Source organism: Pleurodeles waltl, chromosome 12 (genome assembly GCF_031143425.1).
Source record: "Pleurodeles waltl isolate 20211129_DDA chromosome 12, aPleWal1.hap1.20221129, whole genome shotgun sequence".
NCBI lineage: Eukaryota > Metazoa > Chordata > Amphibia > Caudata > Salamandridae > Pleurodeles > Pleurodeles waltl.
The window spans coordinates 555,416,062-555,433,604 of NC_090451.1; the positions used below are offsets into that span (position 1 = coordinate 555,416,062).

General features: G+C 43.7%; 1 protein-coding gene across 2 annotated transcripts in view; it reads right to left on the reverse strand.

Annotated features, from left to right (window-relative positions):
• The window catches only part of MLKL (mixed lineage kinase domain like pseudokinase), a 391,400-nt gene extending 374,115 nt beyond the window's left edge, over positions 1–17,285 (reverse strand). The window contains exon 1 of one of the 2 annotated variants that reach the window (XM_069217629.1): positions 17,155–17,285. The gene's annotated coding sequence lies outside the window, so the exon portion shown is untranslated. Of the gene's footprint in view, positions 1–16,883; positions 17,098–17,154 lie in introns of those variants that run through there. The other variant, XM_069217630.1, reaches the window with a different exon arrangement.
• Between the last annotated feature and the right edge of the window lie 258 nt (positions 17,286–17,543).

Consider the following 17,543-nt stretch of genomic DNA (forward strand, 5'->3'; position numbering starts at 1 on the left):
CTGCCTATTGGCTTTATCGTGGCATTAGACATTGCAGTTGAGACACTGCAGATGAGCTGTGTTTTTCCACATGGTAAACTAAGCTTGTTTCTTTGTATTTCTGTCACCGAACACTAACAGTTCCTGATAAGAAAGTACATCTTTTTTGTTTTCTCCAGTGCAGGGAAAGGTGTGGCCCTGGAAGGAGAGCCTTGAAAGGCTGGTCAGTTTTCTAAGTTTTTCTTCCAACTCTGACCTACAGTAACAAGCATGTTTGAATATTTCCATCTGAGAGGGGGGGGGCTTTTCAGAAGGCTCTTTCCATGGTTGTTTAACCCCTTCTGTGCCTTGGACGAGGTGACCTCGTCCAAGGCTACAGTTCCCGTGTGCCTTGGACGTGGTGACCTCGTCCAGGGCACACAGGAACTTAGGGGAGCGCTAGCGCCCCCCCCCCTGTACACCCCCCTCCCTGCCAAGGCGGGGATGGAAGGGGAAGACCTTCCCCTTCCACCCCCGACCCCCCCCACCCCCCTGTGACGTCAGCGTGCACTGATTTGTCACAGGGGCCTCCCCCATCGCGTTGGAAGCTCTGCTTTAGGGTCACATTTATTTTAGGCCATTTCTGCCCCCAGGCAAATTTTTGTTTGTGTTTTTTTTTTTTTGTTTGTTTTTTTAGAGATGGGGAGCGACCCATCAGGCAAGGGTCGCTCCCCTGGGGGGCAAATTGTATTTAGACCATTTCTGCCCCCCTTGGGAGCAGATTGGTTGATTTTAGGTCAATCTGCCCCCAAGGGGGCAGAAACCACTAGGCGCCAGGGCACTTTTTTTTTTTTGTGTATTTTTTTTTGTTTGTTTGCTTTTTTAGAGATGGGGAGCGACCCATCAGGCAAGGGTCGCTGCCCTGGGGGGCACATTGTATTTAGACCATTTCTGCCCCCCTTGGGGGCAGATTGGGCGATTTTAGGTCAATCTGCCCCCAAGGAGGCAGAAACCACTAGGCACCGGGGATTTGTTTTTTGGCGCCAATGTCACGCAGGGTGAGTGACCCCGTAGGCAAGGGTCGCTCCCGGGCAGGGGGAATTTGGGGGGGGGGTGAGGGGGTCAAATTTATTTTAGGGCATTTCTGCCCCCCCCTGGGGCCGGCCGAGCTAGAGGCCAAAATCTACAGGTAGGCACTTTGCAAAAAACACCTCTGTTTTCTTTAAAAAAAATTGGATGTGTCCACGTTGCGCTTTGGGGCATTTCCTGTCGCGGGCACTAGGCCTACCCACACAAGTGAGATATCATGTTTATCGGGAGACTTGGGGGGACGCTGGGTCGAAGGAAATTTGTGTCTCCTCTCAGATTCCAGAACTTTCTGCCACAGAAATGTGAGGAACATGTGTTTTTTTAGCCAAATTTTGAGGTTTGCAAAGGATTCTGGGTAACAGAACCTGGTCCGAGCCCCACAAGTCACCCCATCTTGGATTCCCCTAGGTCTCTAGTTTTCAGAAATGCACAGGTTTGGTAGGTTTCCCTAGGTGCCGGCTGAGCTAGAGGCCACAATCTACAGGTAGACACTTTGCAAAAAACACCTCTGTTTTCTTTAAAAAAAATTGGATGTGTCCATGTTGCGCTTTGGGGCATTTCCTGTCGCGGGCGCTAGGCCTACCCACACAAGTGAGGTATCATTTTTATCGGGAGACTTGGGGGAACGCTGGGTGGAAGAAATTTGTGGCTCCTCTCAGATTCCAGAACTTTCTGCCACAGAAATGTGAGGAACATGTGTTTTTTTTGCCAAATTTTGAGGTTTGCAAAGGATTCTGGGTAACAGAACCTGGTCAGAGCCCCACAAGTCACCCCATCTTGGATTCCCCTAGGTCTCTAGTTTTCAAAAATGCACAGGTTTGGTAGGTTTCCCTAGGTGCCGGCTGAGCTAGAGGCCAAAATCTACAGGTAGGCACTTTGCAAAAAACACCTCTGTTTTCTTTAAAAAAAATTGTATGTGTCCACGTTGCGCTTTGGGGCATTTCCTGTCGCGGGCGCTCGGCCTACCCACACAAGTGAGGTATCCTGTTTATCGGGAGACTTGGGGGAACGCTTGGTGGAAGGAAATTTGTGTCTCCTCTCAGATTCCAGAACTTTCTGCCACAGAAATGTGAGGAACATGTGTTCTGTTAGCCACATTTTGAGGTTTGCAAAGGATTCTGGGTAACAGAACCTGGTCAGAGCCCCACAAGTCACCCCATCTTGGATTCCCCTAGGTCTCTAGTTTTCAGAAATGCACAAGTTTGGTAGGTTTCCCTAGGTGCCGGCTGAGCTAGAGGCCAAAATCTACAGGTAGGCACTTTGCAAAAAACACCTCTGTTTTCTTTCAAAAAATTGGATGTGTCCACGTTGCGCTTTGGGGCATTTCCTGTCGCGGGCCCTAGGCCTACCCACACAAGTGAGGTATCATTTTTATCGGGAGACTTGGGGGAACGCTGGGTGGAAGGAAATTTGTGGCTCCTCTCAGATTCCAGTACTTTCTGCCACAGAAATGTGAGGAACATGTGGTTTTTTAGCCAAATTTTGAGGTTTGCAAAGGATTCTGGGTAACAGAACCTGGTCAGAGCCCCACAAGTCACCCCATCTTGGATTCCCCTAGGTCTCTAGTTTTCAGAAATGCACAGGTTTGGTAGGTTTCCCTAGGTGCCGGCTGAGCTACAGCCCAAAATCTACAGGTAGGCACTTTGCAAAAAACACCTCTGTTTTCTTTAAAAAAAAATGGGATGTGTCCACGTTGCGTTTTGGGACGTTTCCTGTCGCGGGCGCTAGGCCTACCCACACAAGTGAGGTATCATTTTTATTGGGAGACTTGGGGAAACATAGATTAGCAAAACAAGGGTTATTGCCCCTTGTCTTTCTCTACATTTTTTCCTTCCAAATATAGGAGAGTGTGTAAAAAAGACATCTATTTGAGAAATGCCCTGGGATTCACATGCTAGTATGGTCACCCCGGAATTCAGAGATGTGCAAATAACCACTGCTCCTCAACATCTTATCTTGTGCCCTTTTTGGAAATACAAAGGTTTTCTTGATAGCTATTTTTTACTCTTTATATTTCAGCAAATGAATTGCTGTATACCCGGTATAGAATGAAAACGCACTGCAGGGTGCAGCTAATTTTTTGGCTCTGGGTACCTAGGGTTCTTGATGAACCTACAAGCCCTATATATCCCCGCAGCCAGAGGAGTCCAGCAGACGTAACGGTATATTGCTTTCGATAATCTGACATTGCAGGGAAAAGTTACAGAGTAAAAAGTAGAGAAAAATTGATGTTTTTTTACCTCAATTTCAATATTTTTCTTTTTCAGTTGTTATTTTCTGCAGGAAACCCTTGTAGGATCTACACAAATGACCCCTTGCTGAATTCAGAATTTTGTCTACTTTTCAGAATTGTTTGGGTTTCTGGGATCCAGCATTGGTTTCATGCCCATTTCTGTCACTGACTTGAAGGAGGCTGAAAGCACAAAAACTTGCAAAAATGGGGTATGTCCCAGTAAAATGCCAAAATTGTGTTGAAAAATTGGGTTTTCTGATTCAAGTCTGCCTATCCTGAAAGCTGGGAAGCTGCTGAGTTTAGCACCGCAAACCCTTTGTTGATGCCATTTTCAGGGGAAAAACCACAAGCCTTCTTCTGCAGCCACTTTTTCCAATTTTTTTGAAAAAAACAAACTTTTCACTGTATTTTGGCTAATTTCTTGGCCTCCTTCAGGGGAACCAACAAAGTCTGGGTACCTCTAGAATCCCTAGGATGTTGGAAAAAAAGGACGCAAATTCGACTTGGTTAGCTTATGTGGACAAAAAGTTATGAGGGCCTAAGCGCGAACTGCCCCAAATAGGCAAAAAAAGGCCTGGCACAGGAGGGGGAAAAGGCCTGGCAGCGAAGGGGTTAAACTATAACAGAGGTGGCCCTGCTCAGTAGCGAGGGAATTTCCAAGACCTCGGTCAGGATTGGACGTCAAATGCCTGACATTTTCCCGTTAGAGTGAGGATCTCTTTCTGGCAGTTGAACAGGGGTCGTTTTCTTGCTGGCAGGAGAAAGATGAAGAGCTTGGCAGGCCCTACGGGGATGAATTTTTACTTTATTCTTTGCTTTGCAATTATGCTATAATATAATCACATATATTTGCTGTGTACATTGCAGTTGAGAATCACTTTGATATATTTTCCTTTCATTGCTGTGACTATTTTTAAACGTGTGCCTTCTACCTACTAATCTCCTTCATTTTTTTAGGAACCTGGTGGTGAAGTAATAATAAATTTCTTCTTCAAACTAAGAAGTGCATTCCAGAGATTTTTGTCAGCTCGGTCATTAGTGAAAGCAAAACATTTTGGCATAGTCGTCAGTCTAAAAAAAAAAAAAAACGAAAAAAAAGGGGTTGCAGATTGGAAGTGCATGATTTAAAACTGTAAATATGTTTGTTTTTTTTAAAGAATTAAAGGAGGCATCGCAAACTATGTTTGAAAATGCATGTCAAGTTAAAATGCCTTATGGTGTTGTGACAAACATGTTTTCGTGTTTATCAGGACTGTCTATGTTTGAGATGGGTGTGTGGATAAAACTAAAGGGTTTTTATATTTAGAAAAGGTGCTTTTTGAAAGGAATGATGTCCCTTTTGTTCTTGACAGGAGGGTTTGGATACTTTTGTCTGTTTACAGAAAAATGTATTAGAGATGTAAACAGTTAGAATATGAAAATAAGAATTTACATGAACAAATTAGCCAGAACAAATTATTGCAAGATAAAACTGAAATCTACCAACCTGTTACAGGAGAATCTGACTTTTCACATTCCAGTAATGAGGAGATTAAAAAAGGTGGGGGCCAGTGTGAGCCTCATGAGCAGAGCGTAGTCCTCCGTGTGCAGAGCTGCCTTCAGTTTTTGGCAGGAGTTGAAATGCATTCTTTAAAAGATTACATTGAGTGAGACGTTGAGGATGTTACCGGTATATTCAGACCACTTTTACACAGTATGATGTGTAAAATTAATTCAGACAAGACACAGGTACTGTCGCACAATGTGCAGTTTCTGGGAATTGAGTGGAATCCAAAACATAGAGGAATGTTGTTACAAGTAAAACAAAAATGTTTGGAGTTTGCTACTATTTGCACTTTGGTACAAAGTAACTATGAAAAAACATGAGTTTGAATGGAGTGAAGAGCTCCTGTGTGCTTTTGATTTGGCAAATGACATAATTCAACAGACTTTAGATTTGTGTACGGTGCAAGAGGGAAACATTGTGTTACATGTAACTGTTCAGGGACAATATGCAAACTGGAATATGTGGCAGAAACAGGGGTGGCCAAGGGTGCCCCTGGGGCTTTGGACTAGAAAACTACCTGACTCTGGGGAGAGCTATACTCCTTTTGAAAAACAGCTTTTGGCCTGTTATTGGGCTGTAGTGAATACTGAGAAAATTGCACTAGGTTATAATGTAATTCTGAAGCCTGAACTATCAATCATGCAGTGGGTGGTAAGTTCACCTAAATCTCACCATATAGGGCATGCACAGGAGGACAGTATCATACGCTGAAAATGGTACATACAAGACAGGGCTCGAGTAGGACCAGCAGGCACTGCAGCCCTACATGAACAGGTGTCACAATCCCCTGTACAGGAGGAGGAGAGAGTGCAGAAGGTACCACAGGTAAAAGAGTCACCAGTGAAATGGAGTGCACCATTTGAATTCTTGTCCGCTGAGGATAGAAAACATGTTTGGTTCACTAATGATTCATTGAAATATGTGCGTACTAAAAGACATTGGAAAGTAGTGTCATACAATCCAGTTAATGAAAAGTCGTTGTCTACTACAGGAGAAGAAAAAGTAGAAAGTATGCAGAGTTGTACACTGTGTGTAAGGTTCTAAAGCAAGAGCTGCCTGGGACTTGTAATTTTTACACTGATTCTTGGTTCATTGCCAATGGGTTAGCCGTTTGGCTTTCCACATAACTGGTTCCTTCATTCAAAGGAGATGTGGACCAAAGAATTGTGGCAGGAAATTTGGGAAATGATAAAACAGAGTAAAGTCATAGATGCTCATTGTCCCATTGACTCATTAGAACTCTGGTTCAATTCCCTTGCAGACGTCAAAGACAAAAGTTCAGAGGCAGAAGTGTCAACCCAGAATTCTAACTTGGTGGGGATCGCTAAGTGGGCGCACCAGAAATGTGGACACCTGGGAGAAAACGCAACTTACAGGTGGGCAGAGATTAGAGAGATGCACATTCCTCTAGATTTGATAAAAACTGTGATTTTGCAATGTTCTATTGGTCAGCACATACAACAGATATCTGTCCCACAAACAGTCAAAGATCAGTTGGGGAGAGGAAAGTTACCAGGACAGATATGGCAAATTGATTACATTGGACCACTACCAATTAATAGCGGGTGTCAATACGCCTGTACGGTAGTGGACACTTATTCTGGATACTTGATTGCTGTCCCTTGCAAACGTGCTACTCAGCACAATACTGTCAGAACTCTGTACTTGTTAATGTTATACTATGGAGTACCACTCCCGATCCAGAATGACACTAAGTCAGAATTCAAAGGTAAATTGGTACAGGACTACTGTTCTCAGCACAATATTGAGTGGATATATCATATTCCTCATTATCCACAGGCCTCAGAACTCATTGAGAGAATGAATGGTTTACTGAAAGCTCAACTGCAAAAATTATCTGATGGAACTTTGAAAAACTGGAGAGAGCATTTAAATGAAGCCCTCCAGATTCTGAACAAGAGACCATTAACAAATGCTGAAACACCTTTGATGCAAATGTTAACTCCAGCTTTGCAAATACAACCACATGTGGCCATCAATACCATCACATACTGGGAAATAAAACCTGGGGCGTTAGCTACTTACAGAGCCACACCTGAATCTGCAGGTCTTGACTTACATGCTTTACAAGCTTACAGACTAAATCCCCTAGACATAGCGTTGTGTGAAACAGGTGTTGGAATGCAGATTCCCTCCGAGCATTTTGGATTGATTGCTCCCAGATCTGTGTTGGCCCTGAAAGGTATTCAGGTTTTAGGGGGAGTGATCGATGCAGATTCAGGAGAAATCAAAGTTATTCTGTTAAATAGTGGAGAAGTTGACTTATTCATACAGATCGAAGACAGAATTGCCCAACTTGTCATAAGTGCAGGGTATGGAGGTTTGGTAAGGAAAGGAACTGCCCCAGCCCTTCTTACAGTGCAAGGAAAGGGAAGCCGTGGTGCAGCAGATAAAAACCTCAGTGCTATGGTGTGGGTTGAATCCCCAAATGGCCCTCTAGAACCTGCAGAAATTATAGCAAAGGGCCCCAATACGGTCCTGCTGATTATAGAACAAGGAAAGGAAAAAGGAGAGCACATTTCAGATGACAAATGTTATTTGCAAGAAAAGTCATACTGGTTTCTTTTACAGATCCTACTACGACTTGCCACTAACCAGGAGTGTGCTGTGTGGTCTCCCTTCGGGCGTCTGCGTGTGAGGTCGGGGGAGGGACCGCACCCCCAACCTGAACCTGATTGATAACCTTTGCGCAACGCTCCAGCTGCTTTTAAAGTACAAATCCTATGGATTCATTTTGCACAAATTGCGTCACTGATTCAAGTTCTGCATGGGATCAATACAGAGTACAATGCATGTTCTGTCAACTTGTTTGATTACATTCTTCCACTGGAACTAACTCACGGCTTGTTATCATATGATGACTGCTGCCAGTCTCATTAAGCAAAATTTCCAGTTGGCAGGCTGTTTTCATGTGGAAACCTGACTTTCACTTATATTCCAGCAAACCTTTCAGGTGGACTGTGTACCTTTTCATGATTGGAACTCATGATGTTTCTATCTAATTCTACACCAACTTGCTATCCTAGAGACACTATTCAATCAGTTATTATCCCAATCAGAATATATATAATCTTCGGTATCTTCATTGTAGTTGTGTCTGATTTAAAAGTTTATAAGATCAACACATTAATCCACTTCCATTGCTTTACAGTGATTGATTTTATCATTGCATTATGTTGCTGTACACAATGCAAACCTGATTTGCTTCTTTTTTTAAATAAGAGAAAAGTACCCAAGGTCATTGGTCAGAGGGTGGAGATGTAGTTAAAATAGATCTGTTTGACCACTGACTTTGTGTTTTACCTCTGTGCATATTAGTTGTTCAGTGATCACCAGTTGCAGATTACATTTTGTATTCAGTTTAGCTGCCTATTGGCTTCATTGTGGCGTTAAGACATTGCAGTTGAGACATTGCAGATGAGCTGCGTTTTACCACATGGTAAACTAAGCTGCTTATTCGTATTTCTCTCACCGAACACGAACAGTTCCTGATAAGAAAGTACATATTTTTTATTTTCTCCAGTGCAGGGAAAGGTGAGGCCTTGGAAGGAGAGCCTTGAAAGGCTGGTCAGTTTTCAAAGTTTTTCTTCCAACTCTGACCTACAGTAGCCAGCATGTTTGAATATTTCCATCTGAGAGGGGAGGGCCTTTCAGAAGGCTCTTTCCATGGTTGTTTAAACTATGAAAAAGGTGGCCCTGCTCAGTAGGGAGGGAATTTCCGAGATCTCGGTCAGGATTGGACGTCAAATGCCTAACATTTTCCAGTAAGGGTGAGGATCTATTTCTTGCAGTTGAACAGGGGTTGTCTTCTTGCTGGCATGAGAAAGATGAAGAGCTTAGCAGGCCCTACGGTGATGAATTTTTACTTTCTCCTTTGCTTTGCAATTATGCTATAATATAATCACATATATTTGCTGTGTACATTGCAGTTCAGAATCACATTGATATATTTTCCTTTCATTGCTGCGACTATTTTTAAACGTGTGCCTTCGACCTACTAATCTCCTTCATTTTTTTAGGAACCTCATGGTGAAGTAATAATAAATGTGTTCTTTAAACTAAGAAGTGCATTCCAGAGATTTTAGTGAAGGCAAAACAAGTAGTAATCTGGAGTTTCAGGATGAGTGACTCTCCAAGCATCTACGAATCCTGTGAAACTAGATGTATGTTGAAGGATTTTAGAAAAACGTCCAGTACAGGAGCGGTAAGGATGGGTACTATCTTGTGCTGGATCCCAAGTCAGAATGAAGTCTTGCATTAAAATAATCTCTATCTGAGCAAACTCTCCCAGAAGGGTAAGACTCAATTGTAGGAAGGTAGTCGGAGCTGTGTAGGGGACATAAATAGAGGGTAGTGAGTAATCTCCCCTTCTTATCTGCTTACACCCCATTGGTTGGAACTTGAAGGAGGAGTGGAAAAGAAGGGCTACCCCATTGTATATGGTGAGGGACAAAGATTTGTAGATCAGAGGGTATGCCTTATTGCACAAGATGTGATCCTCAATTTGTTTAAGGTGCGTCTCTTGCATGGGTACTATATCATGTCTCCTATATAGGATATGCTTCCATAATTTATGATGTCTTGCTGGAGAACTCAGCTCCCTGACATTCCTGGTTAGTATTGTTAACAATATAACATGTAACATGTTAATTCAAGCCATAGCCCCTCATTTAGCTCCTCGCAAACCGTCAACCCCCCCACCTCTGCAAGTAACATCACACTGGTCTCCCGCCCCGGTCTCTCTTCCTCACCACAAATTAAAAATAACTAACTCATGTTAAAAAAAAAAAAGTAACTAACAAGGACAATTGGAAACTTAGAGGGAGATTTAAGAGCCCCTAGCACTGACATAGTGTTATTTTTATGATGCTATGGTGGCGCTAAAGTGGCATTTACCCCACGCCATATTTACAAAGTGGCGCAATCCATGCATTGCGCCACATTATGCCTGCGCCAGGCATAATGTATGCAAGGGGGGGGTCCCTCATAAGGGGGTCCGAAAAAATGTCACAAGGAAACCTAAGATTTCCTTGTGCCATTTCTCAGCACTTTTAACGCCTGCTCATAGCAGGCGTTAAAAGGGGCTTCCATTAATTATAATGGGCCCCTACATACCTTGCAGTAGTAGTGCCAAAATGTTGCTGCTACTCCTGCAGAATATATCAATAGCATTTAAAAAAAGACACTATTTCCCCCTACCGTGCGCTGGATTTTAAATGCTGCGCAACGGTGCACCTATGGTGGTGCTAGGGGCAGCACCAGTTTTCTTAAATCCGCCCCTTAGTTTCCCAAATAAATTATACGTCTGTCTTAAATTGCATTAGTACTGAAGTATAGGTGCCATACTGCTAGAGCATGTTAACAGTAAGTGCATAGGATCAAGGCAAATAGGTATATGATTGCCATGATGCTCCTCCAATAGGCAGTCTACCATTCTCAGAAAGAGCCCATGAAAATTTAAACAAAATGATGAACACAAGATTAAAGAAGAGTTTTGCAAAATGGGATGAACTAATAGGCCATATAGTGAAAGGATATCAGGGTCTGAGTCCCCCAAAGTAAGCTTCACTGAGCAGAACAATATGTTTGTGCCAACCCAGGGCCCTGCATTTCCCTTGAGGTTTTGTTAGTCTCTGCGTGGTCATCTATTCGTTCTTGTCAGTGAACTGATGGATGACCGCTCTTGCTGTCCCTTGGTGACTCTGCAGTCCGAAGGTGGTGTACCTAGTAGCTTCGCCGCTTCAGCCATATCAGTGAAGTGGTGCAACTTATTTTTATATTCACAGGCAAGGCCAATGGAATAAGTCCAACTATATTTGATGTGTTCAGTGCACAGTTTGTCGGTGGCAGGTCAAAATTGATGTCTTCGGGCCAATGTGGACGGTGCAATATCCTGAAACATGTAGCAGGATGCACCCTGGAAGGAGGCAGACTCCATCTTTCTCACAGCCTACAGGATAGCTTCCTTAACTTTGAAGGGTGTCATTTTGCTAGTACATCTCGGGCTCATTTGCCTTCACCTGTCTGTGGAGGTCCTACTCAGTGAACCAGCTCCAATTTAACCTTAGCCTGTTTGTCCCCCAGGAGCTCAGAAAACATGCCTTCTACAAATGCCTCCAAGTCGAGGCCTTCAACTCTCTCCCCCAGATGTCATTGACAAATGTTGTCCCTTCGGTAGAGGTTCTTCAAGTCCTTACACTTCAAAATCGTCACCTGTAATTGGTTCTGAAGTTGTTCGGTAGAGCCCTACATTTGGCCGACACACCATTCCAGAGTCTGGCATTTATTTTACAAATCAAGGGTGCATTCGCCCATTAAGTCTACATCTTGTCTCAGAACTGAGAGTTTGTCGTTAAAGTCTGAGCAAAGAGTGTCTGGCACTGTAGCTAGGTATGCTTTCAATTCCTCTCTCAGCTCTTTCTTAAAGTCTTGCAGGGAAGAAAGGAGATCTTCCTTGGTCAACACCATTGCGACGTTTCAAGCAGAGGAGGAGTATGTGTCCCTGGACTCTTGTCGGTTGAAAGGGGAATACTCTAGTCAGCTGTGTCCTTTTTGGAGGCATGCAGGCTACAGCCAAGGGCTCGAGGTACGGACTCAAGGTGAGAGGCAAAACAGAGCTTGCCCCAGCAAGCCACCAAAAGTAATATAACCTCTAAGATTTTCCCCTTTCAGAACACTCTCCTGTAAATACAGCGATGCTGGAGTGAGATCGGGCACTATACAGGGAGTGCAGAATTATTAGGCAAATTAGTATTTTGACCACATCATCCTCTTTATGCATGTTGTCTTACTCCAAGCTGTATAGGCTCGAAAGCCTACTACCAATTAAGCATATTAGGTGATGTGCATCTCTGTAATGAGAAGGGGTGTGGTCTAATGACATCAACACCCTATATCAGGTGTGCATAATTATTAGGCAACTTCCTTTCCTTTGGCAAAATGGGTCAAAAGAAGGACTTGACAGGCTCAGAAAAGTCAAAAATAGTGAGATATCTTGCAGAGGGATGCAGCACTCTTAAAATTGCAAAGCTTCTGAAGCGTGATCATCGAACAATCAAGCGTTTCATTCAAAATAGTCAACAGGGTCGCAAGAAGCGTGTGGAAAAACCAAGGCACAAAATAACTGCCCATTAACTGAGAAAAGTCAAGCGTGCAGCTGCCACGATGCCACTTGCCAACAGTTTGGCCATATTTCAGAGCTGCAACATCACTGGAGTGCCCAAAAGCACAAGGTGTGCAATACTCAGAGACATGGCCAAGGTAAGAAAGGCTGAAAGACGACCACCACTGAACAAGACACACAAGCTGAAACGTCAAGACTGGGCCAAGAAATATCTCAAGACTGATTTTTCTAAGGTTTTATGGACTGATGAAATGAGAGTGAGTCTTGATGGGCCAGATGGATGGGCCCGTGGCTGGATTGGTAAAGGGCAGAGAGCTCCAGTCCGACTCAGACGCCAGCAAGGTGGAGGTGGAGTACTGGTTTGGGCTGGTATCATCAAAGATGAGCTTGTGGGGCCTTTTCGGGTTGAAGATGGAGTCAAGCTCAACTCCCAGTCCTACTGCCAGTTCCTGGAAGACATTCAAGCAGTGGTACAGGAAGAAGTCTGCATCCTTCAAGAAAAACATGATTTTCATGCAGGACAATGCTCCATCACACGCGTCCAAGTACTCCACAGCGTGGCTGGCAAGAAAGGGTATAAAAGAAGGAAATCTAATGACATGGCCTCCTTGTTCACCTGATCTGAACCCCATTGAGAACCTGTGGTCCATCATCAAATTTGAGATTTACAAGGAGGGAAACAGTACACCTCTCTGAACAGTGTCTGGGAGGCTGTGGTTGCTGCTGCACGCAATGTTGATGGTGAACAGATCAAAACACTGACAGAATCCATGGATGGCAGGCTTTTGAGTGTCCTTGCAAAGAAAGGTGGCTATATTGGTCACTGATTTGTTTTTGTTTTGTTTTTGAATGTCAGAAATGTATATTTGTGAATGTTGAGATGTTATATTGGTTTCACTGGTAATAATAAATAATTGAAATGGGTATATATTTTTTTTTGTTAAGTTGCCTAATAATTATGCACAGTAATAGTCACCTGCACACACAGATATCCCCCTAACATAGCTAAAACTAAAAACAAACTACAAACTACTTCCAAAAATATTCAGCTTTGATATTAATGAGTTTTTTGGGTTCATTGAGAACATGGTTGTTGTTCAAAAATAAAATTAATCCTCAAAAATACTACTTGCCTAAGAATTCTGCACTCCCTGTACAGCTTGGTGCCTGCTCAATGGGGATCTCTATGCTCTGTCTATCTAATGAATGGTTGGGGGCCAGATGGTAGCTGGTAAACATGAAACCAATAGTGAAAAAATTAAAAACTCAGTGACTGTGCAAAGTTGGTTCAAAACCCACAGCAGCAAGAGCAGTGCCCTTAATAAAGGTGACCTGGGCACCGCTAATACATTTGGTCAACAAAACATTCAGCATTGTGTTCTCAGGATCCAGGGACTTAACAGCCTGCTGGCAGGAGCGGACCTCCAGTGCATTCCACTTATTCCACCACAAGGATCTACACTCCTTAAGCAAAGATGGACACATGTTCAAAGGATTCTTCCCAGCTACCACAACCCCTGCACATTACATCCTACCCTGGGTTGGGCAGCCAGGTGGGTAAATGCTTCAAAAAAGCCCAATCGCCCATCCTTAGCGCCATGAATTTCTCTCTCATATGAATGCCATAAGGGCAGAAAAAAGAGCCACCTGGGGTAGCTGGCCGGAATGAATTAATAACCGCCCAGGCATGTTTATGCTTGGTAAGAAGAGCTTGATCAAAGCTGAACACTCTTTTCAATACCCAATTTAAAAAGGGGTTCAGAAGGATTGTTATTAGCCCAGAGATGATCAATAGCTGTTTACAATCAGTCAAAAAGCAGTAGTAAGACTCTTTCGCCCCAGTCACACTAACTTCGAGCCACAGAACTGACTCCAAGCTACCCGCTTTAGCCCACCGTAACTTATGACAGAGTTTCAGGAAACCACCAGCACCTACTGCCCGCTGAGCTAAAAGGCCAATTTCCAGCCGAACCTGCGCAGGAGATGCAAATTGCAGTGGGTGAAAGACCCTCCTATATAACTTGGTAACCAACCTGTTCAGCAGACATGGGTCTCTGCCCAACATAACTTCCTGACCCTAGGAAAGTGAGGGAGTAATCTTTGCTCTCATACCTTCTATTAATGGGAGCAGGTTAGGAACCCTAAGGGTTTTAAATCATTTGGAAAAAGCCACCTGCAGGGCCACAACTTTAACTTCTGTCTCCTTCATCTACTTAACAAAGCTACCCCGCCATCGAAATGCACTCCTAGATATTCATAAGAGTGGTTTGAAATAAGTTTACTGCTCTTATAGTACCAGATGCTTCCCAAAGGCCTCTTCCTGCCAAAAGAAACCACTCTTGTTTTCTGCAGATTTATATCCAAATAGTTCAAAGCTATATAAAGTGCAAGTTGGTTGAGCAACCGTTGTAGGCCAACCCTGGTAGGGCTGAACATTGTCAAATCATCAGCAAAGAGCAAATGGTTATACCGTAGACCACCGACCTTGGGGGGTGAGAGTTAACGGCGTCAAGGACAAGTGACAGGACTGCAAAAAACAAATTAAAAAGCAAGGGGGTAAGCTTCACACGAAAGGTGGTAATTTTCCTGGAAAGGGAGCAGACTTTTCCAAGTTTAATGCAGACCCAGGTATCTGTATGTAATTCTATAGTAAACCTCAGGAGCAAGGATGAAATTCCCCAGTTTTGTAGTCTGACCCACAGGGAACCCCTGGGGACCCAGTCAAAAGCTACCTTAAAACAACAATGTAGCGCAGAGCCTGATAAGTTTGCCTTGTACATCAAAGTGGATAGGGCTACAAAGTAGGCAGATATAACCGATATAGCCGAGAAACCCGTTTGGCATATAAGAATTAGGCCCTTCACCTCAGCCCAAGATCAACGATCTTCTAGCAAATGACTGCCATGAAAATCACCCTCATTGTCAAGCAATGCTATCAGCCTAAAATTGGCTGGATCAGACCTTGAGCCACTTTTATATAATGGGTGAATGAATGATAGCACCATGCCAAGACTTGGGGATTCTTTAAGACAAGACACAATAATCAAAAAGGTTTGCAAGATGGTCTGCCCAAAAAGATATTTCCTGTTTAAACAGCATCTGCGAAAGGCTATTGGGACCCGGAGCTCCGTCCCATTTTGCCTTGGAATTAATGCGACAAAGGTGGGGCGGGGAAAAGGTCATGACTTCTAATTGAATGACAGGGACACTGATGACAGAGGCTGAAATTTGATCGGTGCTACTGTAGATGGGTGCACCCCGACACCTGACTGGTGTTCTTCAGACATGCTGTGAAGTGTCTGACCAAAAAGGAAGTCCAGTCATCCTCTGAGATATTAACAGTACCAAGCCCCCCTTGACTCTTTGTTATATTATTAACAAGGAACCAAACTTTTCTTGAGTTCTAGTCCTTACTGGCACTTATAGGTTTTGCCCAGAACAAATTAGAGCGTCTCTGATTTTCTTCATAAACAGCCTTCCTAAAAAACTTTCTGCAATTCCTTAAATTTGATTAGCAGGGCCTTGGTGTCAGGACTCTTCCTGATTGCCCTAGCAGCTTTGTTGCGAGCTTTCTTTAAATTCTGGGTTTACCTTGAGATGGCAAACTAGGTGGATGAAATAGAATTACTTACAGATTCATGAAACCTTGACCATAAAAAGGAGACAAAATTGTCTCATAATTGGAGACACGCTGCCTGTCATGTCAGGATCAAAGAAGTTGATGCACTTAGCCATCACTGCACCACTAGAAATAGAGCTTTAAAGACTAAAAACATATGCCACCGCCCACGGGCCAAGCCACATCAATATGATGAAAGCAGCACCTGTGCTGATGGGATTTGAATATAGAGGAGGGCAAACCAACAAATAACAGGGAGGAAGAGCCGAGCCGAGTGGTTAGCTGGTCTCTAAGAGCCCAGCTACGAGCAGCCGACCCCTGAAAATGTTTGGGCGTAAACGGTGCAACAATCATCACGAGAAAATATAATAAAGACTCTTCAAAACTTCTAAAAAGTGTATTTCATTAACACGTAGAAGTGTTTCATTTTGCTCAATCAGATTATATAACTGCAATGAGACATTAATCAAAGGTTTTTAAACATTAAATTATTATAGATATTCATGCCCCCCACCCCACCCCCGCGAAATGAAAACAATGACATTAATGAATTAAAAGGGAAGTTAGCTTTCATGAGCACCGACTGTATGGCATAGATGCTTACATGGAGCAATGTTATAGTCTATTCAAATCAGGCACATGAGACGTGCTTGTTTGCAAACACCCTGAGCTCACAAGTATGTCAAAGTGCCGTCGAATGAAATAAACACATAGAAAGCTCAGTGAAATAAAATATTTGACTGGGGTTCACACATCTGGGCAAACTGGGAAGTCAGATACAATTCCGAGTTTTCTGATTTCAAGTTGTGCCCTCCAGTCCCTAGTTGGGTATCTCTTTCAATCTCCTGTTTTACATCAAAGATGAATGTTCTTTGATTCTTGGCACATTAGATTAGAATGTGGGCTGCAGGCAGAAGCCATATGAAAGCTCGGCTCGTTTTGAGACTGAGGGTCCAAGAGGGCCTCAAGCAGGGCCAGGAATCTGGCTAGAGCATTCAGGAGCTCACGCTTACCCATCTCTATTTGCAAATGACTTGCAATTACGCATGGAACCGTGGAGTAGGTACATGGACTCACTGAGCCCTACCTGCAGGTGACAAACCCAGCTTCACCAGGCACATTAACTTATGGGACGACTCCATTGGAATTAGTACCTGTGACCCCCAGGCTGCATATAGAGATCTGCGAAAAATGCATTAACCCACCGAGCTGTTTTACTGGGAATGCCTTTCGGACGACAGAAAAATAAAATAAAATAACTCTGAGCAGATACAACTGATGATGAGTGCGTTACCCAGCTAGCAGGACGTGAACACCCTCCGCACAGGCACTTTCTTCCACACCCTGTCAGGAAGCCAAGCGCCTAGGGTGTCACTCCATCGGTGGGAGTCTGAACCTGAAGCTCTCGGCAAGAAACAGTTTCGTTTTTGACCGGACTCAGGCGCTCCGCAGTCTTGCGCTTTGGAACTATTTACATTTTATATTTCAAATGCAGCCCCGACTATATTCACTCTAGCCTCACCCATTATGGGGGAGAGGGGGGAGGGAGGGGGTGGTAGTGTTACCTGTGAAATCCGGGATTACTTTGCGCTGGAGCAACGTGCGTGCTCTTTCCGCGGTACCTCTGTGAATTATTCCCAGACTTCTCTAAGCCCCGCCTCCCCTGGCTCCTTCCTGTTCTATTTTGAATACATTGAGCAATGCAAGATTTGTTCCTCCTTTCGGTTCCATGCATCTGTCTTCCAAGACTACTCCCCTTCGCGTGCACATGGGCGTTAGCCTTTTGCACGAACGCAGTTTTCACCCTTTCAGTGCTGTAAGGTAGTATTCTGACAGGCAGCTTGCATGTGTGTATTTTTTTTAAACTCTGGCACAAAGTCTTTCATTTGGGATGAAAAGTGCGTGTGGCTGGGGAGGTAAATTCTGTAAACGGTGTCTGTCATATTGTAATATG